The sequence below is a fragment of the Rattus norvegicus genome, chromosome X (genome assembly GCF_036323735.1).
Source record: "Rattus norvegicus strain BN/NHsdMcwi chromosome X, GRCr8, whole genome shotgun sequence".
Taxonomy (NCBI): Eukaryota; Metazoa; Chordata; class Mammalia; order Rodentia; family Muridae; genus Rattus; species Rattus norvegicus.
This window is the reverse complement of record NC_086039.1, coordinates 15,640,443-15,666,856: the sequence shown is the minus strand read 5'-3', so window position 1 is coordinate 15,666,856 and position 26,414 is coordinate 15,640,443. Positions and strand designations below refer to the sequence as shown.

Here is a 26,414-nt window from a genome sequence, read left to right as displayed (position 1 = left end):
CGGCAGCACATATACTAAAAAAAAATGACAGTGTTTATCCTGTTCTGATGGAAATAATGGGCTGATAAACAAGAAGAAGAGAAAGTATTGCTGAGATAAGAGGAAGTGAGGGCAAATCTACAAAGGAGACCAGAACTGAAGAGCAAATTTAAGAAGGCAGAAGTGTCTGTGGAAGATTAAAGAGGCGAGCCTACAGCAGGGTCAGCACAAATTTTAACTATCTAGGAATCTCAGAAGTCCCTGAGACTTTCTTTGGCTCAGTTTTTTTTAAAGGTAGGGGGCATCTAACCATTAGAGAGATGTCTCAGTGGTTAAAAGCCCTGGCTGCTCTTTGAGAGGACCTGGGTTCGATTCCCAGTATTCACATGTCAGCTTACAAATCTTCTGTTAAGTATAGTCCCAGGATACCCAACACACCCTTCTCAACTCCATGGACACTAGGCATGCAGGTGGTATATAGACATATATGCAGACAAAACACCCATACACATCAAATAAAAATCAGTCCTTTTTTAAAAAGGCTTCTGAGAAAGCTGGAAAAAGTAGAGTACAGGGTAACCTCCACATGCAGCTGTTTAAAATGACTTTAGTGCTAAAATTGAGAGCAATAAAAACTATAACCAATTTGATTTTGACCCTTGTAAAAATAAAAATTAAAAAGTGGCAAGAATTCTAAAGTCAATCAGGGGGCCCAGAGATTGACTGAAGAAAATCAAATGAAAAAGTAACTGGAAAGTTTTGGTTAAGTCAAATAGGTCAGTTTACTTTTTCACCATAAGCTAATAGCCCTCAAACTACTGTTGCAGAATCTCATGTATCCAGAGTGAGTTTGAAATGACTAAGGCCATCCTTGGGTCCTTCCTGTATCAGATCCAGTATCTTGGCAACCGTATCTATGCTCTGAGAGGAAAACCCACAGTTTAATGATTTACTAATCCTACTTATTCAGCCATTGTGATTGTGAGGTGAAGACAGCTAGTTACACTTGTATGTCCCCGTTCTCCTTTTCAAGTTTATAAAACCTGTTGTTCTGAGAACATGGATGCTCAGAATACAGATTACATTTCTAGTTTTTGTTATCATTGAATTTGACATATGAATGCATTTTTTTAACATATGTGGCAGTGACCACTACTAAACTCCAGTCATAGAGGCCAGCTCTACTGGTGTTAGCGAAAATCCTGCCATAGGTTCAACGTAGCACACTTCCGACACTCAGAAGTTCACTGGATATGGATGCATTCTAATGAGGAGAATAGAATCCAGCCAGCCTCAAAAGCATGCTCCTTCTGCCTCAGCCTGGAGTGTCTCAATTGTAGGCGTTTATTACCACAACTGTCTCCCAGAAGCTATTTTAAAGGAAGGAAAATCCATATCCCTTTATTCCTCTTCTCTCTGCCCTGGTTTGATTACGGATGTGATGACAATAATTTTCACGACAGAGTAACCGTAGTAGAGCAACAGGATGGAAGGAGCCTACGTTCCTGAAATTGTTTGTGAAATTGCGACACCAAGCTTCTTGTCTATTGTAGACTTTTACACTAGGGGATTCCTTTTTCCTTCTTTAATTTCTTTTGCAGATCAGCATATTCTTGATACATTTAGTGCAGAAGTCTCAACTCACTTCAAATTCAGACTTTATTTTTCGTCTTCTCTGGTAAGTATATTCCTTCCCCATGGAGAATATACAGAATTGTATCAACCGCTGCTTTAATGCCATAGCAACCATAAAATCTTAGTGACGTGCCTTCTGCAGGTCAGCCCAGATATGTTTTCATGGCACTGACAGGGATACAAGAAATATTTTTCAAGCCCTCAGTTATGTAATCTTTGTAAATATTTCAGTATTGTACCTGAAGAGTGTACCCGAACTCAGACACGAATAGAATATTTGTATCGCTTCATGGGAGGAATTGCAGTCACTTGGCAAAAGGCATGAATGGGATGCTGTGAAAATTGATCTCATTGATGCAGTCAGTCTAACCTCAATACTAATGTTTTTAAAGTAGGCTTTAAGTAAAATTTGGGGACAGGTTCTCATAACACTTTGTGGAGATCTGACAGTTGGTGTAGTGCTGAAGCAAATGTATCATGTTATCTCTAACAAGAGCCTTCCATTCTGATTCGGATTCCAATGCCAACTGCACGGCCTGGCGTTGATTTTAGTCTGTTCAGTTTTGGAAGGTGGAAGATAAATTTACTGTTCTTAAATATAATGACAATAAAAGAAGCTGAGGTTCACTAAGTTCTGAGCTAAAATTTAGATTGTTAAACATGGACTACATATGAAGTAGGTTTTCTTCACCATTACCTCTTCTAAAATAAGAACGTTCCCTGACAATTCTATAAAAGACTGTATCTCTAATCTCGTATCCTATCACTATTGGCTGTTGTCTGCTTGTATGCTACCTCTTTTACTAAGTGCCCTTTCTACAAAGGCAAACATTCTGTTCTGCTTGCTATTGTATTCAGAACACCTATAAAGTTGCTAGGCTTACACTAGGTGCTCAAACATTTGCTGACTGCTGCTGTGACTGCATGCACATGACAGGTCAATCAATATTCAATCATGGGGGGGGTGCTCATGAAACCCCACCCGTTTCCAGAGGATTTAGAGGCACTTAATTGTAGCAAGGTACAAAAGCTTATTGGGCTCCATTCCACTTAGAGGATTGATAGGCAGTTAACCGCAGCAAAAGGGGACAGAACACACAAGGCTCCTCCCTTCCCAAGGAGCTATACGAAGTTAATGGTTGCTGGCATGGGGCAGGGATTTTTTTTCAAGCAGTATAGACACAGTGAGATGCCTATGCTTCTGTAAATAACCTCTCACTTATGATTCTTTTAGTAACCCTAAGTAAATTTATTGTTTCACCAAACCAAGGAAAAACATTAAACTAGAAATGAGACTAGCTGGGAAGAGGGAATCACTACAAGTAAAAGCTGATGAGAGAACATTGTGTATGCATATGAGAATGTTGTAAAGAAACTGTGTTCTTGGACATGGGAACTGAAATAGATGCCATGGAGGATCTCTGCTTACTGACTTCTTCTCCTGGCTTGCTTCTCCCGGCTTGCTTGCTGACACCACCCATATCAGTCATTATTCAAGATGTCCCACAGACTAGCCTACAAGCAGTCTGATATAGGGAGGCCTTTTTCTCAGTTGAGATTCCTCTTCTTAGATAATTAAAACCTCTACATCTCCAAAACAGAAGTCAATGTCTGAAACTCTAAAAGCCTCTAAAAGCATAAAAACTTTAGAATTATACATCTTTCTGTACCTAGGAAAACTAATGATGATATTCAAGATAAATTCCACTGAGAAGGGGAGGTATACATAATTTCCTTTTTTATTGGATATTTTTAATTTACATTTCAAATGGTATCCCCTTTTCCAGTTTCCCATCCATAAACCCCTCATCCCACCCCACCTCCCTCTGTGTTTATGAAGGTGTTTCCCCACCTACCCATCTACCCCTTCCTGCCTCCTGCTCTGACATTCCCCTACACTGGGGGCCCAGCCTTGGCTGGACCAAGAGCTTCTCCTCTCATTGGTCCCCAACAAGGCCACCCTCTGCTACGTATGCAGCTGGAACCATGGGTCTGTCCATGTGTACTCTTTGGATGGTGGTTTAGTCCCTGGGAGCTCTGGTTGGTTGGTATTCTTCTTCCTATGGGGTTGCAAACCACTTCAGCTCCTTCAATCCTTTCTCTAACTCCTCCAATGGGGACTCCGTTCTCAGTTCAATGGTTGGCTGCTAGCATTCACCTCTGTATTTGTAAAGCTCTGGCAGAGCCTCTCAGGAGAGAGCTATATCAGGCTCCTGTCAGCATGCACTTCTTGGCATCAGCAATAGTGATTGGGTTTGGTGGCTGTATGTATATGGCCTGAATTCCCAGGTGAGGCAGTCTCTGGATGGCCTTTCCTTCAGTCTCTGCTACACACTTTGTCTCCATATTTCCTCTTGTGAGTATTTTTGTATCCCCTTCTAAGAAGGACTGAGGCATCCACACTTTGTCCTTCTTCAGCTTCATGTTGTATCATTGGGCTATCTGAGCTTTTGGGCTAATATCCACTTATCAGTGAGCGCATACCATGTGTTTTTTTAAATTGGGTTACCTCACTCAGGATGATATTTTTTAGTTATATCCATTTGCCTAAGAATTTCATGAAGTCATTGTTTTTAATAGCTAAGTAGTACTCCATTGTGTAGATGTACCACATTTTTTTATTCATTCCTCTGTTGAGGGACATCTGGGTTCTTTCCAGCTTCTGGCTATTATAAATAAGACTGTCAGAGCTGACCCCATGCCAAGGAGTTCATAATTTTTAAAGAGCTGACAGTGAAGGCAGCCTTGTGAGTCTTAGAATAGTGGAAGTGGCCTGAGATATTCTTTTCTTTAACTTTGAGATAGGGTCTACCTATGTTGTCCTGGGTAGCCTGGATCACTGAGATCCTCCTGCATCTGTTTCTGGAGTGCTGGGTTCAAAGGCATGTGTTACCACACCCTGCTGAAATGCTTGAGTTTCTTAATCTAGCTGTCAGATTCTTCAAACAGTGGGCTCAAAAGATTATAAAGGAGGAGGTCAACCCTGAATTACATCTAAGCTTAACCAGTTTGTTATACATGTACCTTATAAAATACTTAAGATAAAACAAGTATCTTTTACAAAGAGTTTATGTTGACTGAAATTATTAAAATCAATATTCATGTTTATAGATAAAATATTCTCATATGTGTTATATAACTAACAAATGCAACACAGTAATTTGATCTCTGTATGTGTTTTTTATATGTGTGTGTGTATATTTTTATCAGTAACATAACCACTTCAACATGAAATCCATTTGGAAGCTTGTTTTATCTCTTCTGTATTTACATATGCATATGTGTACACATACATACACACATATATACATATATGACACACACAAAACACACAGAGACACACACATACACACACATATATATGTGTATATATATATATATATATATATATATAATTTTTTCTGAGACAGGGTCTCACTACATTGCCCTGACTCGTTATGGAGAGGATAGATCAGGTTGGCCTCTCACAAAGACCCACTTGCCTCTGCTGCTGGAGCACTAGGATTAAAGCTGTCCCTTATCTACATCCAGTTGAAACATTTATTTAATTTCATTTTATATGTATGAATGTTTTGACTGAATCTCTGCAAGTGCACTACGTGTGTGCCTGGTGCTCACAGACTTGAGATGATATCCAGACAGACCCCTGGAACTGGGTTACAGATGGTTGTGAGCAGCCATGTGGATTCTGGGAATAAGCCTGGGCCTCTGCAAGAGCACTTAGTTCTCTGAATAACTGAGCCAACTCTCCAGCCCCTCTTCTCTACATTCTTTAAAATAAAACACAATGAGCTCTTTTCTTTATCTTATCCTGAGTATTTCTTCAATTTCCTCCCTTTGCTTGATAGTTATATTTTCTTGCAGTATGCAGCTTACCCTTTCAAACTTTGAAGTTACAATAGACTCTGCCAAGTGTTTTGTTTACTTAAGACTGTAATACCTGTCTTCTATCTTCTGTTATGACTCTGTGCTTAAGATGTTAGAGGAATTATTTGTAAGCCCTTAGTAAAGGGGAAAGGAAGAGAGATTTAGTCAATGTAAGCCCAGCATGGGAGATGTACTCCTGAGTGCTTAAGGACTCATGAAGCTTCTCCTAAAAAATTAAAATTGGATTCACAGACAGACTCTCAGTAGGGTGTCTGCCCTTTTTGTGTACAACACCTCGAAGCAAGCAAGCCACCTACAGGTGAGCATGGCCTATACAGGCCCACTTCAAATTTAACAAAAGCCTTCTTATAAAATCTGTACATACGATCTGTATATAAAGTCAATATCTGTAAAAGGCTTTTTCTGTGGTTCATACTATCTACTTTTGATTGCTCTTCTCTAAGAGCAGTTAACATTTTAATGTCTTGATCTGTCAATTGGTTGTAAAATGTGACTTTATTTGTGTCTCTGGCTCATGTCAATGTATGGTTTAAGAAATATGTGGTACTAATCAACCAATTTTTTAAGTTTGCATTTTGCTAAATTATAAAGATTGCCAATCAACTGAGAAATACAGCTGCTAATTATTATTATTAAAAGATATTTCTTCAAATTTTAAAATTGCTTTGCCCTTAAAATGAATAGTGAATAGATATGAGCAATTATTTTAAAAATTGGCTCATTTGCTTTGTGTGCTATTTGTTTACTGGGTCCTAAACTTTATATATATATATATATATATATATATTTAAAATGTATACACTTCTAGCTTTCTGCATTTCTCTTAAGATTTTTGTCATTCTTTAACAAAGATTTAGAACAGGACAAAAAAAAAAAAGAATACAAGAGGGAAATGAACGAATACCTCACCCTAATTCTAAAATTCCACAGTTGGAGAACTAATAAATTTCATCTATTTCAAATAGAAATATACCAGTGCAAGACTGTATAAGCAGGTTCTGTGAGGCAGGCAAAGACTAGACTGTCTAGGAGAGAAAACAGAAAGCTGTGGCAAGACTGAAAACAACCCTCTTATTGGGCACATGTTGACAGCTACTGGAGCGAAAACCAGAGTTAGTAGCGCAGGGCTGAGTTAGGCATTCTATAAAATTCCTCCCATTTTCATTTCTTCCTGAGTCCTCTCATGGTCTTTATCACTTTGCCCATATGTTTGCCCCCGAGCAGGTCTTTTCCTCTCCTCAGCTTTTCTCATAGGAAAGGAAATATCCATCTAAGGAAGTCTGCTTCTGTTTTCCCTATCTGTATGTAATTTTTGAACTTTTGAGACCAGAACCCAATCTTGGGTCTAAAGCAGTGAGACCTTCATAAATAGTTTTTCCCTCTTTGTGATAAACTCAAGACTTTGGGTTTGATAAAAAAAAAAAAAACGTTTTATGGTTTTTTGTTTTTTTTTTCTGTTTGTTTTTCAGAAGTTTTGTCCACTTAGGAATTCGTGTCAACAAAGTCAGTGTTCATTTGAGAATCAGTCTGTGTTAGTCTTAAATAGCTGCTTTGTACGCAGGTATTTTAAACTGATTTTTAGTATACTTATGTCCCTATGTATATGGGACTAGAGACATATATATATATATATATATCTGTGTATCTAAGCTATATATTATGCAAAGTTTATATAAAGTTTATATATATATATTTAAAACATATACAATTTCGTTCATGCAGTATAATCAGCAAATGCTGCTGCTCAGTCCTGTGCTTTCTCAGCGTCAATTGTGGCTTATTACAGCCCCTGTTATTGCCAGGGCTCTAGCTAACCTGAGCTAGCCTGAGCAAAGGGCACAGCAAGCCAGACCATACCCTGTTCCCCTTGAGCTGGGGTCAGGCTAAATAACTTGACCTATTTCTACCAATGGTTTAAAAAAAAAAAGAAATACAAGAAAAGCCCAGCTCCATCTGGATAAGAACAGCAAGCTTTGTAGCATCTTAACTTTGTATACGCTTCTGCCTAGACCTTCACCACTGCGATAGCACTGAGAATCCACTGTCCACAGTCATGGTGAAAACAAGAATCCTGAAAGCCACTGAACAAGTAGAACAGCTGAAATATTTTCAAAGCCTCAGTTCCGAAAAGTATCCTTACTTGACCTGGCTTGTGGTTCTGGGAAGAACATGTCCAAGACTGTCTTTATTAGATTATGTGGACCACTATAGAAAAGATTTTCTACAGGGAATTTCCCAAGTAACCAGGGACAATGGTTGAACCTTCAAATTTTCTATGGTAGATAACAAGTGGGCTGCAGAGGTTAACAAAGAAGCCCTACCTGGTTTAGACATGAGAAACACTTTCTATTTCATTAAAAAGGAGTTACTGACCTCTGACAATGTCGCTCATAAAGGGGGTTATCTGACCACCAATTATACCATTTGCCTTGGCTATGTTGCTATTCACATGTGTCACGTGGTGCTAGGGAAGCATGTGACTGAAGAAGGTCCCTTCATTCCCTGTCTTCCTGCCTCACAGCCCCTCTCAGAATGAGGTTCACAGGGACTATGGAACACTTTGACATTTTCCTGGAACTATAGTCATGTTCAGTGAAATCCCGAGCAGACTAACTCCTTCTGTTGAGCTAACTTTGAAGAAGTCTTAGTGGGCAGAGTTGGGATCTATTTGGCTGTTGGTTGAGGGCATGCTTTCTCAAGTATACAGAGATGCTCTATAGAAACTGGGAAGCTTACTAGGTTAGACGTCTAAGGAAGTCTGCATCCAATTACTAGCTGAATGTTAGAGGTTTCGAGAAGACTTCCAAGAAACTACCCATGAGAAAGTATACAAACCTCACAAAATTATTTTGGAGAAATCACTAAGCAAAAGACTAAGAAACTCTGGAAAATAGACAGAAATTTATCTTGAGTTACTCCATTATTTAAAATGTCCTCATTTTAGCAAAATTATGAGACATTCAAAGCAACAAAGTATTATCAATGTTCATAATAAAGGTAGCTAGTAGATATGATAAGGAATCTCAGAAATTGAAGTTATTAGACAAGACCTTAAAAGCTACTTTGAATATATTTAAAAAAATTAAATGAAACCAAATACCTTAAGAACTGAAGGAAGCTGAGCATGGTGGTGCATACCTGCATCTTCGTGTTTACCCCAGGAATGGAGACAGTAAGTAAAGGAGTTTAAGCCTAGTCTCTGGTACACATTGAGTTTAAGGTCAGCCTGGGCTTTCTGAGACCTTGTCACAAAACAAAACAAAGCAAAACTAAAGAGAACAGAACAGAAATAAAAGATACCATGCATGGTTGTTTACAGCTGAGGCTGAGGTAGGAGGAACACCCATGAGTACAAGGCCAGCGTGAATTAGAAAATGAGCCCTTGTCACAAAAGCAAAGTGCATGCGCGTGTACGCACGCACGCACGCATGCACGCATGCACACACACAGAGAGAGAGAGAGAGAGAGAGAGAGAGAGAGAGAGAGAGAGAGAGAGAGAGGCAGAGAGGCGGAGAGACAGACAGAGACAGACAGAAACAGAGAGAGGGAGCTAAAGTAAATAAGAATGCCTTACCTGAAAGGCAGGGTGCTGATATACTCAAAGAATTTAAGAACAAAAGCAAAACCTAGTTATACCCAGATAAGCAACAACAACAAATTATCAGAATTTGTCACAGGATGGACACCTTTTCAGTTAAAGGATTAAATGGAGTTTTGGGGCTGTAATGAAAAGACACTAGATGGTTACCTGAATCTGCACAAAGATAGTACTGGAGTACTAGTATGGTAACCACATAGATACACATGTATAAGGCAGTATAACCTGACATTTTATCTGTAACTCTTCTATCACATCTGATAGAAAAAGAAACAATCCAAACTCATAATTCTAATCTGTTAAAAAGCTCTAATTTGTATAATAATAATACCATAAGGATGGAGTACGGACTGGTAATAAACTGGGGCAAAATTTTTATATTCTTTTGTAGTTATATATGTCTCAACAGCTGGGCCTGGTGGTGTAAGCAGAACCAAGAGGATTGATCAAAATTCAAGGTTAGTCTCATCTACAGAGTAAGTTCCAGTCAGCCTGTGAGTCTCAACAAAACAAGATTTCTAAAATAAAAATTAGAGATGTAGGGACATGCGTCATTGGTAGAGCATGCCTGAGGCCTATATCTACAGATATAGAAGTTAAATATCTAATACAGAAAAAAAGTTGATTTAATTGAGATTTCTAAGGCAAGCATTAATGAGATAAGTGATAAATGTCTAAGGAAAATGACAGATGAGTTAATCTGTATACTATACAGAACTCTCTGAACACAAAAAGGCAATAGTGGAGGAAAAGAGTAACAAGAAAATCGAGATATATCAGAAATAAAAATGAAAATTTCAGAGACAAATCCTATATTATTAGTAATCTTGTTAAATATAAATGAATTAGTTTTTCCAATTAAAAGGCCTAAATTGGGATGACAGAATTAAAAGACACAAACAGCCAATTATATGCTGGCTCCAAGAGATATTCTTTATATTCAGTCATACATAGGCTGAAAGTTAAAAGATAGAAGAAGGTGTAGGATGGAAACAGCAATCAATTAGGAGGAAAAACAGTTGCTATGGTAGCTGGGGAGCTGGCTCAGTGATGTAGAAGGCTTGCTCTAGCAGCATGAGGACCTGAGTTCAAATCCTCAACATCCACATAGAAAGACTATGTGGCCATGCATGCCTCTGGCCCTAGCTTTGGGGCTAAGAGACAAGCAGAACCTTGCAGCTCACTAGCCAGCCAGCTTATGTGAACCATTGAACCGCCAGCTGTGTTGATAGACCCTATCTCAAGAGAATGAGGCAGAAAATGATAAAGAAGACCCCTGATGCCCCTCCTATCCTCTACATGTAAGTGCCAGTGGGAACAGACTTGCACAGTCATGCACACTTCTCCACACACATATACCAACCCCCACTCCCACACATAATTGTTGCACTGATAAAGAAGCAAAATTTTAAACGATCAAATGCCAATCTTTTCTATCAAGAAGATGTGGCAACTAGAACTATATACTTGACTGACACCTCAACCACCTCAAAACGGATGAAGCTGACTGAATGCCATAGGGAGTATCTTTGTGTTTATTTCCAGGACGTATCATATTAAATAAACCAGGTATATCAAAAACTAGAAAAATTATACTGTTTTAGTATTGACATCATCTTGCTTCAATAACTGTCATTTAGATATTTTTATAGTCACTAATGGGTTAACCATCACTCAAATGTCTTTACGTTTTTTTTTTTTGGTTTTTTTTTTTTTGTGTGTGTGTATGTGGGTGTCTCTGTGTATTTATGGTCCTGTATATCATGTGTGTGTATATGCAGTTTTGTGTGGAGGTCAACCCTGGGTGTTGTCTCCTCAGGCACGTAAGATTTGTCTCCTTTGTCTCTATCTCCAGAACCTGGGGATATAATGAGATACTCTTCTGTCATTGCTGCTTGTCATTTAAGACAGATGACTTGTTTTGTTTGTTTGTTTGTTTTTGTTTTGTTTTGTTTTGTTTTTGAAGTAAAGTGATTGGACCTAATCCAAACTCATAGGGCAGAGAACTATACCCAGCTTTGATGGTGGGATATAGGAAAAGAGAATGTCAGAGAGTCAAAATGAGACTATGATGCAGCATCCCTAGCTTTCACTCGGATGGGATAATTTGGAAAGAAATGTAGACATCTCTACAAGCTAAAGGAGGCAACCGGAAAATGTAGTGAAAACATTTGCCAGCAAACTTATGAACCTTATCCTGAAGGTGACTGGGTCCAGCAGAACCTTTAGAGAACCTAGCCTAGCCAGCCTAGATAACCTAAATCATGACCACCCAAAATTCTGACTTTCAAATTATGAGATCATGAATGGAAGTTGTTAGAGGTTGCTTAGTGACAGGTAATTTCATCCACAGCCTCTGCGGCATGGTGAATCAACAGCCTGGCAGTGAGGAATTGGCCCGTTAAACACTCTTTCTTCTTCCCACGAGCACATCAACAGGTACAGATCAGCCGTGAAGATATCTGGGGGGACACTTGCTGAGCACGTTAAATCTAGTGATTTCACTAACACAGACAGAAAGGGATATCATGATTGGCATGTACATGATACATATTTTCTTTATTGTTTCTTTCAAATATTTTTCACCACAATGGAATGCTATAATGCTGTCTGGGGGATACATGGACTAAGACAATATTCCTGTACAAATGATTGAGAAGTAAGAAGAGCATATATGACCCATCTGCACATTTTAAACTTTATTTTCACAGCAGTAAGTAGGTTTACTGGGCCTGTAGAATATATATATTCTCTCTCTCCATAGATATATAGATGATATAGATATAGATATAGATATAGATATAGATATAGATATAGATATAGATATAGATATAGAAAGACCCCCAAACCTGGGGAGACGCTCGCTCCAGTCACAGGTTGGGGTACCCCCAGGAAACACGAGTAGCCGGTCTTGATGTAATCAGCAAGAGGCAGTTTTATTTACGAGATCTCGGGCTGACACGTATCCCACACAGGAGATTGAGTCAAGCCCTGAGCCTCTCTAGGCAGAAGCTTTTATAGGGAAAACCAGGGGTTACGTGTGGATACATATAATTGGCTAATACAAAGGGTGCACAGTTACTTTTGGCATGGAGTTACATCAACAAAGCATACGTGTAATCTAGCATCTCAGCAATGTGGGCAGAGCAACTCATCTCACTGCAGCAGGGGGATGACCCATCCTCAGGGAGTGAAGGAAGGGGAGGAGGTTGCTCCAGATGGCCAGTGTCCTTGGGAGCTGATAGTCGGGCCAGTGAGCCCTATCTCAAATTCTCTCAGGCATGTCTGGACTTTGTTTGAGACTAACTTTTTTGAAATTTAACTCCAGATATAGATATAGATATACATACACAAAGCAGGAAAATTTGCTCTCAGGTGGTATCTCTCCAATAGTAGCTATCTCACTCCAAACTTTGGCATAATTCACCCATGGCTTGCTATGCACTGTTGACATAGTTATTTACACTGAATTTTTTTTCCTTTATATTTTCTCATCTTGTTTTTTCTAATGTAACACGCTTTAAAGCTTTGGTTTAAATGAAAAACAAACTTAGAACTGAGGTTAAGTGTTAGCTTTCCAAATAAGACTTCCACCTCTGAATATTCTCTCTCTCTGTCTCTCTGTCTCTTTGTTTCTTTCTGTGTTCCAATTTCACCTTTAACTGCTCTCCCTTTTTCTCTCTTCCCCCTTCTCTCTCTGTGTATATTTATACATAGATTCTTTTATATATGCATTATGTTATTTGTAACACTAAGTGAGATCAACTTGAATCTTTACCCCACTTTAATAGCAAGGGATTTACTTTGAGCATAGCAATGACTTCTACATAGAGGTTTTGAGTTACTAAGAGCACAGAGTCAGGACTGGAGAGATGGATCAGTGGTCAGAGTACTGGTTGTTCTTCCAAAGGTTCTGGGTTCAGTTCTCAGCACCCACATGACAGCTCTCAACTATCTGTAATTCCATTTCTAGGGTATCTGGTACCTTCACACCAATGCACATAAAATAAAATAAAATATTTTTAAAATAGCCCAGAGTCACTAGTAAAGTTCATATACTTAGAATTTTCTCTTTTTATCAGCTAAGCTCAGACTTTTTCAAAGATCAGTTCTGATAAATTATTATAAAATAGGGAGACACATCATTTAGCAACTGTTTTGTCATCCCAATGAAGAATGACCTTCTAAAGTATTTATTAGATCATGCACCTAGCCACATGAGCTTGCATTTATACAAATATTTTGGCACAAAGTTTATGAGGTTGACTTGAGAGATAATTAGTACATTTAGTTTCCTTTTAAAGAAGTCATTTACCTACAATTTTATTTCCTATCATTTTATTATGTTTTATGTGTATAGGTGCTTTGCCTGCCTGTAACATGTGTGCATGTATGCCTAGTGTCCTCAGAGGCCAGAAAGGTGCACTAGATCCCATTGAACTTGAATTATAGATGGTTGTGATCTGCCATGTAGGTGCTGGGAATTGAGCCCGAATCCACCAGAAGAGCAGCCAGTTAACTTAACCACTGAGCCCCTACAAATTTGTTACTTAAGTTTAACTTCTTGTCATGGTGTGCATCTACATTCTTTCCTTCAGTTTTCCCTTGTGCCGATGCTGGTCTAGAAATTTAAAGGCAAGACTTCCCTAGGGCAGTTGCAGGACTTGACTTGAGATCATTAAGAAAAGTATTTCTAAGTGTATAACAGGAAATCGACTTTGTTCAAGCATCTTACGTGCTGTACACTGTCATCTTAGGTGAACTATCTGAGCTTCATAAGTTATATACTTTACTGCATTTGATGAAGTCAGAGAGGCCCGGATTCACAATGACAATTCCCTAAGTACCAGGCATCTGTGTGTAAGGTAAGAAGGTGTTACATTTCCGAAAGTTTTATGTCATAAATTGTGTTTATAGTAAGTTATACATCCAATGATTCTGAAGGCACAGAAAGTATACAATAATGCCTGGCATGAAATACAATGATCTGGGTGTTTATATACACCCTAGGTCTAATGTTGCCAAGCAAAGTTGAGACCAACATTGATGAGCCTCTGAATTTTTGAAAGAGGAAAATAAATGAGCAGGAAAATAAAACATTTCTGCAGTCTGGATTTAGACCCATGATCAGTTGGTAACCTTTGAAATCAATTTTTTTCTGTGACCTAATTATCCTTATTAATTTTTTCTTAGAATTCTAGACTTTCAGGCTTGATCCAATCAGAGGAAGTTTCAATCAATGGAGTTATGAGGTGCAAAGGGTCCAATCTAATCAATGATCAATCCAAATCAGAGATTGACCTGGACTTGATCCTCATCAATGGCTGATTCAGCCTGGTCAGTTGCCAGCCTGACCCAGGATTTATTTAGTCAGAGCTTGATATAAACAGTGGTTTAATCTGATAAAAACTGTTACAAATCAGGATTCTGATCCAAGCATTGGGTAATCTAATCAGGGATTTATCCAAACTGAGACTGCTCTAATCTGATGTTGATCCAAACAGTGGCATATCTAATCACTGCTTTATTCGATCGAGAGTTGTTATAAACAGTGGCTAATAGAATCAGGGCCTTGATTCGATCAATGGCTAATGATTATAAGCCATTATTCTGAGTGATGGATATGTGTATACTAAATAACTTAGTCAAGAATGTTATATTTTACACAAAAGTCCACCTGGGAACATGAGATGAGATGGAAAAGTTTATGGGAATCATGTAGTAAATATACGTGCTTACAGTTTTATTGTACTATCTTTTGATTAAGTTGTATGGTGACCCTGAGGAAAGTGGTCTGATAAGGTGTAATAAGACAGACAGGAGTTTTACTGACAGAAAATAGGAGTAAACTACTTAATCAAGGGTAAATCCTAGAGTCTGGGGAGGTCAGTCATTCCTGCAAGCAACTGTATATATTTTTTTCAAGGCCCCCTTTTTTTTTTGAAATAAAGCTTTAGGGAAAGTTGCAGAGGGATTTTCTTATTCCTAATTGGCAGTCTGTGTGGTTGCTATGAACCAGTGATAGGATCAGATAAATTTATATGAAGCATCAGTTGAAGTTTTTGTTTCTTTTAGTTACTCATCCGTGTGTGTGTGTGTGTGTGTGTGTGTGTGTGTGTGTATCTATCATCTATCTCCATTTATCATCTATGCATCTATGTATGTATGTATGTATGTATGTATGTATGTATGTATGTATGTATGTATGTATGCATCAATCTATGATGCTCTGCAATGACTTTTACGTGAAGGTTTAGAGAAATGTGATGTTGGGTTATTAAGTGCACAGAGTGACTAAGCTTCAGGGATTCCCATTCCTTAGAGTCATTTTACAGCAGCAATTGAGACCAAATCCTTACTACACTCAACTTGTGCTCCTATAGTCCTAAAAAGAAATGGAGAGTGTGGCTGATGGCCATTTTCTGTATACTATCTAAGCTTCTTTATTGATTTCAGATCATTGAATTCATCCTTTACATTAACATAATCACAGTGGCTGAGGTAACCTGTCTTTCTCAAAACACATTTTGCAACTATAGTTGGTTATTCTTGATTGTCAACTTGTCTGGATAGAGAGATGCCTAAAAGATTGTTAAAGCACATCTCTGAGTTTGTTTGTGAGGGTGTTTCTAGGTAGGAAACATGCTTAGGCCTCTGCCCTAATGAGTTGATTAATCTATTCTTAGATTCAAGATTTGAATAGACGTGGGAGGTGTTACAGAAAACGGTTCTTAGTTGCAAGGAATTAATTGCTCTGTGTGTGTCTCTGTCTCTCTCTGTTTCTGTCTCTGTCTCTCTATGTCTGTCTGTCTGCTCTCTCTCTCTGTGTGTGTCTCTGTCTCTGTCTCTGTCTCTCTCTTTCTGTGTGTGTGTGTGTGTGAGAGAGAGAGAGAGAGACAGAGACAGAGACAGAGACAGAGACAGAGATGTATCTTGTTCCTGTCCTCTCTCCCCGCTCCCTGCTTCCTAGATATGGGATGAACAGTTTGGCCTATCATATGCTCTCTGCCATGATGTTTTACCTCAGGCACAGACAAAAAGAAATTCATCACATGGACTGTAAACTCTGAAACAGTGAGCCAAGAATAAATCCTTCCTCATTTTAAGGTATTTTCCTTGGGTATTTTGACACAGTAACAAAAAAAAAAAAAATAACCCAATACTCTTCCGCATTCACCCAAGCGTGCAAGACTACTTATAGCTGCTACAGCTACTCTCTGCCTCATTGCTATTTCTGTGGCCAAGGTGGCAAGCTCATCTTGTACTCTGGGCAAGGCACCCAAGAGTTGCCTTTAACCAGTGCGTGACTTGTAAGGAGTTGTGGATAAAACCACTACAAGCTCTTGGCTCTTCTAGTAAAGTATCTTTAAAATGTAAATTTGCACTTTCAGCTGGTTACCATGCAGTGCTCTTACTGTTGGTCTGAGTTTCATGCACTGTGATACCAAGCCATGTTGATGTCCAGAGCATTTTCAAATATAATCATATAGTCTTTGGGTAAAATACACTTCTAACATCAATTTTAATTGTGCCCCCTATCTTAGGGGATCATTTTCTTGAAATTCCTTGCAGATAAAAATCAATCTATTCATTTATGTCTTGTCTTAGTCATCCCTGTACTATGACTTTGGCTTTCTTGATGTTAAGGATAACTATCTTGGTAGGCTTAAACTACTGTTAAAATCATGAGTGTTGCATGTTTTCTAATATTTTGAAATAATTCAAATGCATTATTCATACACCTAAATGGATCCAATGTGACTTAGACAAGTAATCTTATAATAATAATAAGCCTTTCATAAACATAAGCATGAATTATTTCATCGGTATAGTCTTTCTGTCCATAAAATGTCAGTATTTTAAGAACACAAGCAGAGTTTTCTGCCATTTTTTCCTTTATGATTATGTATCTCCTTAAAGAATGTATTCCATTATTTCACACTTCTCTTAATTTTATCCACTGTCATCTCCTACCTAAGTGAGACATGTCAAGTATTGTATGCCACTTCTTTTGACAATTGCCTGATATTAGAGGTAATTTTCATGCATTCTGTCACCTTCTTCCCTCTTCGTTCTTTGATGTATTATAAGAAGCATACTACATTGCCTGATGAAAAGCGACTGTGGGAGGATACTCAAATTAAATGGTGCTTTTGCTTGTCATTCATCCCATATTGCAAAGCATTCCTCACAGATGGCTTATGTTCTCCTCTTCTGATTATGGGCTAGGTCCATTCTCTGCTCTGTGATTGAATGGACAGTTCCCTTCAGTCTTCTCTGTCTGCTATGGGCTCTTCTGTCCTTTTCCTCGATGGATGGATGAGTCATTGTATCCCCAGATAACTTTAACTGATGACTTTTATGTGTGGAAGGCCCCTGGATCTTAAAGTAAAAGGAGCCCAATGCCATGATTTTACAGCTTCTTCTCCCACCAACATGACTTCGATCCTTAGCTGTTCCCTGTCACAGGGAACTTCTCAGGACCCACACAGCTCATCTCCTTGACCCTTCTTCCTCCTCCTCCTCTCATCACCACTTGCTTGCTGTGGTCATCTCTTTTGGTCACCCTACCTCTGTTAGGATTTCACTAATTCAGTTTTTAGCACTCCACAGCCAGTCCAGACCCATCATCAGAGTACTGAATTTCACTAGCAGAGAAAGCTGTCTCCCTTTTGTTTGACTTGGATTCTTCTTTTACAGGGAGGAGAGTGTCTGTAGGTAGTATGAATTTAAGTAGCATAGTTGTTGTGTTAGTTAAAAGGAAAGACAATAGGATTTCCTTGCTACTGAGAATATTAGCACAGAGCAGGGAAGGAAAAATAGGGGGAATTAAGAAGTAAGTACATTCTCATGGTAACAAGGGGTGAGCAACATTGGTATAGTAACTATTATTTAAAAACTAAAGATGGCAAACTTTGACCCCTTCCTGTCCCTGGTGACAAAGTTCTGGTGGGCTTCCCTGCTGGCTGATAGGTCCAGGTGCTGATATATTAAGTCTATCAGTCTGTCAGTAACTCCTTTACCTGAAGCTGGGGAACAATCAGCTCCCCCCTTTTTTTTGTTTAAGGTGACCAGACCAAATTTAGGGGAGGGGAATCCATCCCAGGTCACCAAAATCACTTAACTCCCTCATAGATTTAGATCCCCTCTCTGCTCTACAGGGAGTTGTTCTATGCCCACCCCCTCTTCATTGGTAAAAATGTTTGTTACAAGTTTGTTACCTGTTGCTGCCTGCTGTGACTGACATTGTTGCTGCATTTTAACTCTTTAACTGGCAGAGAAGAACCTGATCAACATCCCTAGACAGTGACAACTAAATAGAGAATGGGCGATAAGAATGCTTTTTACCGAAGACAGACCAGAGCAACCTATAACAACCTGATATCAATTGATTTAAGGCCTTTACCTGCTTTCTGGAGGAATTTGAACCCAAGTTGGGAGTACTCAGGACCAATAAGGAAGACTTGCAAATGAGTTGAATTAGCACAGAGGTTCTTTTATTTTTCATTTTTATTGGATATTTTATGTATTAACATTTCAAATGTTATCCCTGTTCCCCTGTCTCCCATATCCCCCTCCCCTCCTTCTATGAGGGTGCTCCCACTCCCAATCACCAACTCCCGCCTCAACACCCTGGCATTCCCTACACTGGGGAAATGAGCCTTCACAGGACCATGGGCTTCTCCTCCTCCTGATGCCTGGCAATGCCATCCTCTGCTACATATTCAGCTGGAGCCATGGGTTGCTCCATGTGTACTCTTTGAATGTTGGTTTAGTCCCTGGGAGCTCTGGGGGTAGAGGATCTGGTTAGTTGATATTGTTGTTCTTCTTATGGGGTTGCAAACCCCTTCAGCTCCTTCAGTCCTTCTCCTAACTTCTCCATTGGGGTCCCTATGCTCAGTCTGATGGTTGGCTGTGAGCATCCTCATCTGTATCAGTAAGGCTCTGGCAGAGTCCTGTCAGCAAGCACTTCTTTTTTTTTCTAATTTTAATTTTCTTGTATATTTTATGTATTTACATTTCACATGTTATCCTGTTTTCCCCCTCTCCCATACCTCCTGTGCCCTCCCCCTGCTTCTACGAGGATGCCCCCACTCACACTCAACCACTCCAAACTCACCACCCTGGCATTACCCTACATTGGGGAAACAAACCTTTATAGGAGCAAGGACTTTTCCTCCTATTGATGCTGGACAGTGCCATCCTCTGCTACATGTGTGGCTGGAGCCATGGGTCCCTCCATGTGTACTCATTGGTTTGTGATTTAGTCCCTGGGAGCTCTGGTGAGGTCCGGTTGGTTGATGTTATTCTTTCTATGGTGTTGCAAACCCCTTCAGCTCCTTCAGTCTTTTCTCTAATTCTTCCATTGGGATTCCCATGCTCAGTCTGATGGTTAGCTGCAAGCATCCTCATCTATCAGTAGGGCTCTGGTAAAGCCTCTCAGGAGACACCCATATCTGACTCCTGTCAGCAAGCACTTCTTGGCATCAGCAATAGTGTCTGGATTTGGTGGCTGCATATGGGATGGATCCCCAGGTGGGGCAGCCTCTGGATGACCTTTCCTTCAGTTCCTGCTCTATTCTTTGTCCCTGCATTTTGTCTTATGAATTTTTTTGTTCTCTCTTCTAAGAAGGAATGAGGCATCCACATTTTGGTCTTCCTTCTTCTTGGGGTTCACATGATCTGTGGATTTTTTTCTTATGTATTCCAAGCTTTTGGGCTAATACCCACTTACCAGTGAGTGCATGCCATGTGTATTCTTTTGTGATTGGGTTACCTCACTCAGGATTATATTTTCTAGTTCTATCCATTTGCTTAAGAATTTCATGTAGTCATTGTTTTTAATAGCTGAGTAGTACTCCACTGGGTAAATGTACCACATTTTCTGTATCCACTCCTCTGTTTAAGGACATTTAGGTTCTTTCCAGCTTCTGGCTATTATAAATAAGGCTTCTATGAACATTGTAGAGTTTATGTCCTTGTCATATGTTGGAATGTCTTTTGGGTATATGCCTAGGAGTGGTATAGCTGGCTTCTCAGTTCAATGTCCAATTTTCTGAGGAACCTCCAGACTGATTTCCAGAATGGTTGTACCAGTCTGCAATCCCACCAACAATGGAGGGGTGTTCCTCTTTCTCCACATCCTTTCCAGCATCTACTGTCACCTGAGTTTTTGATCTTACCCATTCTGACTAGTGTGAAGTAGAATCTCAGGGTTGTTTAGATTTGTATTTCTCTGATGACTAAGGATGTTGAACATTTCTTTAGGTGTTTCTCAGCCAGTCGGTATTCCTCAGTTGAGAATTCTTTGTTTAGCTCTGTACCCCATTTTTAACAGGATTATTTGTTTCCCTGGAGTCTAACTTCTTGAGTTCCTTGTATATATTAGATAATAGCCCTCTAACAGATCTGGGATTGGTAAAGACTTTTCCCCAATCTGTTGTTTGCTGTTTTGTCCTATCGACAGTGTCCTGTGCCTTACAGTAGCTTTGCAGTTTTATGAGGTCCCATTTGCTGATTCTTGATCTTAGAGCATAAGCCATTGGTGTTCTTTTCAGGACATCTTCCCCTGTGCTTATGTGTTTGAGGCTCTTCTCCACTTTTTCTTCTATTAGTTTCTGTGTTTCTCGTTTTAGGTGGAGGTCTTTGATCCACTTGGACTTGAGCTTTGTACAGGTAAATAATAATGGGTCAATTTGCAATCTTCTACATGCTGACCTCCAGTTGTACCAGTACCATTAGTTTAAAATGCTGTCTTTTTCCATTGGATGGTTTTAGCTTCTTTGTCAAATATCAAGTGACCATAGGTGTGTGGGTTCATTCTGGGTCTTCAATTGTATTTCATTGATCTACCTGCCTGTCTCTGTACCATGCAGTTATTGGTTTTTTTTTTTGTTTGTTTTTTTGTTTTTTTTTTTTTTTTTTTTTTTTTTTGCCAGGATTGCTCTCTAATACAACTTGAGGTCAGGGACGGTGATCCCCCCAGAATTTCTTTTATTGTTTAGAATAGTTTTTGCTATTCTGGTCTTTTCAGCAAGCACTTCTTGGCATCAGCAATAGTGACTGGGTTTGGTGGCTGCATATGGGATGGATCCCTAGATGGGCCAGTTTCTGAATGGCCTTTCCTTCAGTCTCTGCTCCACTCTTTGTCCCAGTACAGAGGTTCTTAACCTGTGGGTCACAACCTCTTTATGGGTCAAACAACTCTTTCACAGGGTTTTCCTGAGGTTGATGGGAAAACACAGATGTTTACATTACTGCAAATACAGTTATGACATAGCAACAAAATTAATCTTATGATTGGGGGGTCACCACAACATGGGGGACTGTATTAAAAGGTCCCAACATTAGGAAGGCTGAGAAACAACAACTTGGCAGGATTCTTCCTTAAACTTGACTCTGTAAGATAGCCAGGGAAGCTTGAAGTCTGTCCTACTTGATCAGAAGGCTAAGCTGAGACTCAGTAAAATTCCGTGCAAGAAAAGTGTTTCCAGTTTTCCTTTATCTCAGTGAAACTTACTTTCTCTTTTGGATATAATAAATCCAACTTTTGTTTGGGCAGCTTTTGTTCCTTAAGGTCTAGCTAAAACAACTGTTGGTTTCTAGATTGTTTTCTTGGATGACACAAGGTATCAGGTGTGTAAATCTGAGTCTTTCTATGAAAACAAATGAAAAACAAAGTTCATAGTTGAAAGCTCCGTTTCTGAGACCATAAGAGAAGAGTTTTAGACTGATCTCAAAATATCTTGAGATGCTTAACTTCACAGTTGGCACTTGAAAGCCTTCTCTGTATTCTGATGGATTTTCTGAGCCTTTCTGCAACATCAGAACTGGAGATTGCCTGCACATGATCTGTTACTATGGATTATTTTAAGTTCACATTATGTCACCTAGCTTTAGCTTAGATATTTTTGGAAAAAAAGGTAATTCTCAGAGGTGCAAAATTAAGAGAATTTAAGGAAGAGGTACAAACAGGTATTAGAGGAGGGAAAAATAATCAGGAATTTACAAGGTTGTGCTATAGGCTTTTCTTGTCAACGTGACCTAGCTTAAATTTGCCTGAGAAGGGAGTCTGATTTGAGGGATTGCCTAGCTCAGATTGGCATGTTAGCATGTATGTGGAGGACTGTCTTGATAATTAGCTGTTGTAAAAAGGCTCAGTCCACTGTGGGCAGAACCATCCCTAGGTCAGTGGTCCTGGGTTGTATAAGAAAGACTTCATGAATCCAAGAGTAAATGTTCCTCCCCCATTTCTGCTTCAAGCTTCTGTTTAAACTCCTGTCATAATTTCCCTTAATGATGGCCTGTGTCCTGGAAGTATATATAAGCCACAACATTTCTTTCCTCTCCTAAATTGCTTGGGGTCAGAATGTTTTATCAGAGTAATAAAAATAAAACTAGAAGAGTGTCCCATTGAAGCATTATATCTCTCCTTTTTTTAATTTTGAGAATTTTATATATTGGTACCATATTTACATAATTGCTGTATAGTTTTTCCCCAGTTTCTCCCATGCTCTCCTACTCTATCTCAAATTATTACATATTCTCTAGTTATTGTTACACACACACCCCTACTGAGTCCATTTAATATTTCTCTTAACTTATCATGCGTCTCATCCCTGGAAAACCTGATTCTCTCTCTTTCAGCAGCCAGGAGTTGTCTGTAGCTCTTTGTTTATAGGTGGGACCTTTAGAAATTTCCACCAACTATGTTGGCAGGTTGACTGGTTTCATGACGCAGGTATTATGTAGGCCACCAAACTGTTGAGACGTTATGTCTAGAAGACTATCTCACAGCAGGTGTCCTGGCCTCTGGCTCATATAACCTTTACACTCCTGCTTCCACGTTTCCTGAGCCTGGTGTTGTGTGGTAATGTATCAATTCTGGGTGGAGAACTCACAGTCACTATTCTCTTCATTTTGATTAGTTGTGCATCTCTGAGGTTGCCTATGTCTCCTGCATAGAGAAGCTGCTTTGATGAGGCGTGAGATCTCTACTCATCTGAGTTGGTGGCTGTGGGTGTGTGTCCAAGTGACTCACAAATGTTTACTGCTACTGTTTGAGGAGGTTCCCTCCCAGACTTTGAAGGTAAGAGCCTATTGCTGAGGATAACCCGTACTTTACACACAGGGCCAAGAAATCCCAGTTAAAACTGACCGGGAAGCCTCCTCCCTAAAGACAGGTTCTCATAGTATCAGAAGTTGCTACATAACCTGCCAAGGGAGGAAAGCAATTATAGTCATATCCAACTGTAAAACCTACAAAGCACAGCAATTACCAACATGGCAATGCTGTCCCAATGGTGCAGTCGTGGCATTGTATTTTGAGGGTACCAAACAGCTGTCTAATTGAACTTAAGACCCTCTCACCTGGAGGAAATTTGTGCCTGATGCTGTCAACTTAGATATCTGGGTCTGATGAGCTATGTGTCATGTACCCTAGAAGAGAAGTTACTATATTTCTACCTTTCTACATCAGGATAATTTCTAAATCTATTCTAAAAATGTACTTTTACACCTAGAGATGACACGTATCTGTAACCCTACATTAGAAAAGCTAGGGAAAAGACTGAAGGAGCTGAAGGGGTTTGCAACCCCATAGGAAGAACAACAATATCAATGAACTGGACCCTCAGAACTCCCAGGTACTAAACCACCAACCAAAGAGTATACATGGAGGGATCCATGGCTCCAGATACATATATAGCAGTGGATGGCCTTATCTGACATCAATGGGAGGGGAGAGAGGCTTGATGCCCCAGCATAGGGGAATGCTAGATGAGTGAGGTAGGAGTGGGTGAATGGGTAGAGGAGCACATTCATAGAGGTAAAGGGGAGGGGTTGGGGGATAAGATGGGGGTGGTGGTAGAGGGGTAATGAGGAAGGGAGATTAATTTGAAATGTAAACAAAATGATTTTAAAAATTCAGAAAACCGTAAAAAAATAAAAAAGAAACCTTTATTCTTTCCTCTTTGATTCTTGCTTGCCAACGAGGTCTTGTCTCATTAGATTTCTGCCTGATTATTATATAAGCCCAGTAATAATGGCAATTGGCCACATAGGACTTTCAAAGTTAGAAAACTTTTTGTTGTTTGGTTATTGGGGCGAGCAGAGTCTCTTTATGTAGCCGAGGCTAGAGTTTAAGTTACCTTTGTCTTGCTTCAGCCTTCAGGGTGCAGGGATCACAGTCATGTGCCACGATACTCAGAGCTACGAAATGTTCCATGAGAAAGATCACATTAGTGTTTGGAGCGATGGCTCAGATGTTAGGAGCATTTGCTGCTCTTGGGGAGGACCTGGTTTCAGTACTCCACACCCACATGGTAGTCCATAATCTTTTTGAAGCCCACCCAGGGTATCAGACATGCTCTTCTGGTTTCTCTGGATATTGCACACATGTGGTTTACAGACACATGTGAAAGCAAAAAACATTTGTACATATAAATAAATGTTTAAAAAATCAAATAAAAATTTTAGAATACTCTTAATTGTAAAAGGCTAAGCCAAATATTTGCCACCAGAGTTTGATGCAATAGCTATGGTGTGTGGCAAATATCTCTGTTATTGAGATTTCTGTGTTTATACTGAGATTCCTGGGAGTGCCAGAGAGTGACTGTCTGATGTGTAATGTAGGAACCTCACAAATCAGGTACCATCTAGTATTCCAAGATGGCACTTATAAGTATTGGACCCATAAAATCTACTTTTGTTTCTTGAATCTGTTTTATCATACCTGGTGCTACACACATCATTTTTCAATATATTAGCCACCCAAAGCCTTGGTAACACAGTTAATGTCTTCAATCTTGTCCCATTATAAAAGTTTCTTATTCAAGTTGTAGCCTCTGCTGTGATGGGTCAGATTCTTGAAAATTAGAACATGAAGTTCTAGGGGAAACAAATAGGATGGAAAGGAATATTTAATGTTTACATGCAAAGCTATATCTTATTAAATTCTATGTATTATAGACATCTTGAGAGAAAAGTGGAAATTTTTAACCTGGGGGTAAAATAACCTTAACAGAGCAGCATGGTTTCAAATAGGAAGGCCACAAATACTCTGGTCACTGTCTTCAGAGTCCTCTACTTTGTCCCACCTTGCTAACCTCAGTTCTGCTTGTTTTAGGTAAGCCATTTTCTTGAATCCTTGAGCTTTTTGTTTGTTTGTTTGTTTGTTTGTTTTTTACTAGAGTTCTAAGAAGTTTTGCACAGGTTGGTTTTAATGATCAGAGACCAGTATTTCATAATACTTCTTAGAGGTCTTTCCCATGAAAATTTTTTGAAGATGAAGCACGTTCGGATACCAGTTGATTTTTAACTTGAGAAAAGAATCAGAGGGGAAAGATGACAATCATTGATAATAAAGGATTCCAAAGCAGGGACTGGGAAAATCATCCAAAGGCTAGAGTACTGACTATTCTTTTAGAGGACCACAATTTGGTTTTCAGTACCCATGCTGAGTGACTTGCAATTGCCTGTAAGTCCATCTCTTGGGGACTTAATACCCTCTTCTGAGGGAACCTTAACATAACATGCATAGGCTCCAAAATTATTAATCCCCTACTAGTTTGCTTCCCACTAGGAGTCTCCTATATTTTGTGTTGAGCATGTCCTGGAAAATGATTTTTATCCCAGACAGCTGAACCCAGTGGGTAGCAAACACCATGAATTTGACAGCTTCTGGACTGCTGCCCTTTTTAAATTGGTTAAAGCTGGTCACTAAATGATAATGTCAGTAGGTCATTTTGGAGTGCTAGGCTCCTGACTGAACAAGGTCAAGGTGAGAATCCTGGCTGTGGCTGGGTTTGTAGAGTTTCTTTTATATTATTAGGTATTTTGTTTTTATGGCTATATTTTCCTTCTACTGTTTTAAGACCATTTGGCCGCTCAAAATAATCTTTCTCTTCACTGTTAAAGTCAGTCAAATATCCTTAAAGTCTCAAGGAAAGCTCTCAGCTCCTTTAATTTTCAAGTTGTATCCTCTGCTGGGATGGGTCAGGGCCCTGGTAACCACACGTCTTCTCTCTGCAGTGACCCTGGAAAAGGAGTACTTGTTAGAGTCCAACTTCTGTGCTTCTCACAGACGCTCTGATCAAGGGAGCAGACAACGTACAGAGTTGTTGACCCTTTTAGAAATGTCCCACCACGTCCTAAGTTCTAGATAACACTGGGGGCTGTGAGCACCACATCCTGGGCTGTCTTCTTTGGCCTCTCATTCTTAGGCTCAGTGCTTCAAGGTTCGGTCTGCTGTTTCACCCAACTTGTAGAAAATAACCAATTTTTGTTTTAACTTTTGTGTAACATTTGACAAAAT

At 39.4% G+C, this 26,414-nt stretch overlaps 1 protein-coding gene and 1 non-coding gene across 3 annotated transcripts in view; one reads left to right on the top strand and one right to left on the bottom strand.

The window, feature by feature from the left end:
* Window positions 1-26,414, top strand: part of Sytl5 (synaptotagmin-like 5) — a 241,446-nt gene that overhangs the window by 35,804 nt on the left and 179,228 nt on the right. The gene's annotated exons all lie outside the window — the stretch shown is intronic.
* On the bottom strand, window positions 1,115-1,287 carry LOC120099439 (small nucleolar RNA SNORA62/SNORA6 family). The gene has a single exon (XR_005498620.1). It is a non-coding gene; the product is annotated as a small nucleolar RNA SNORA62/SNORA6 family (small nucleolar RNA).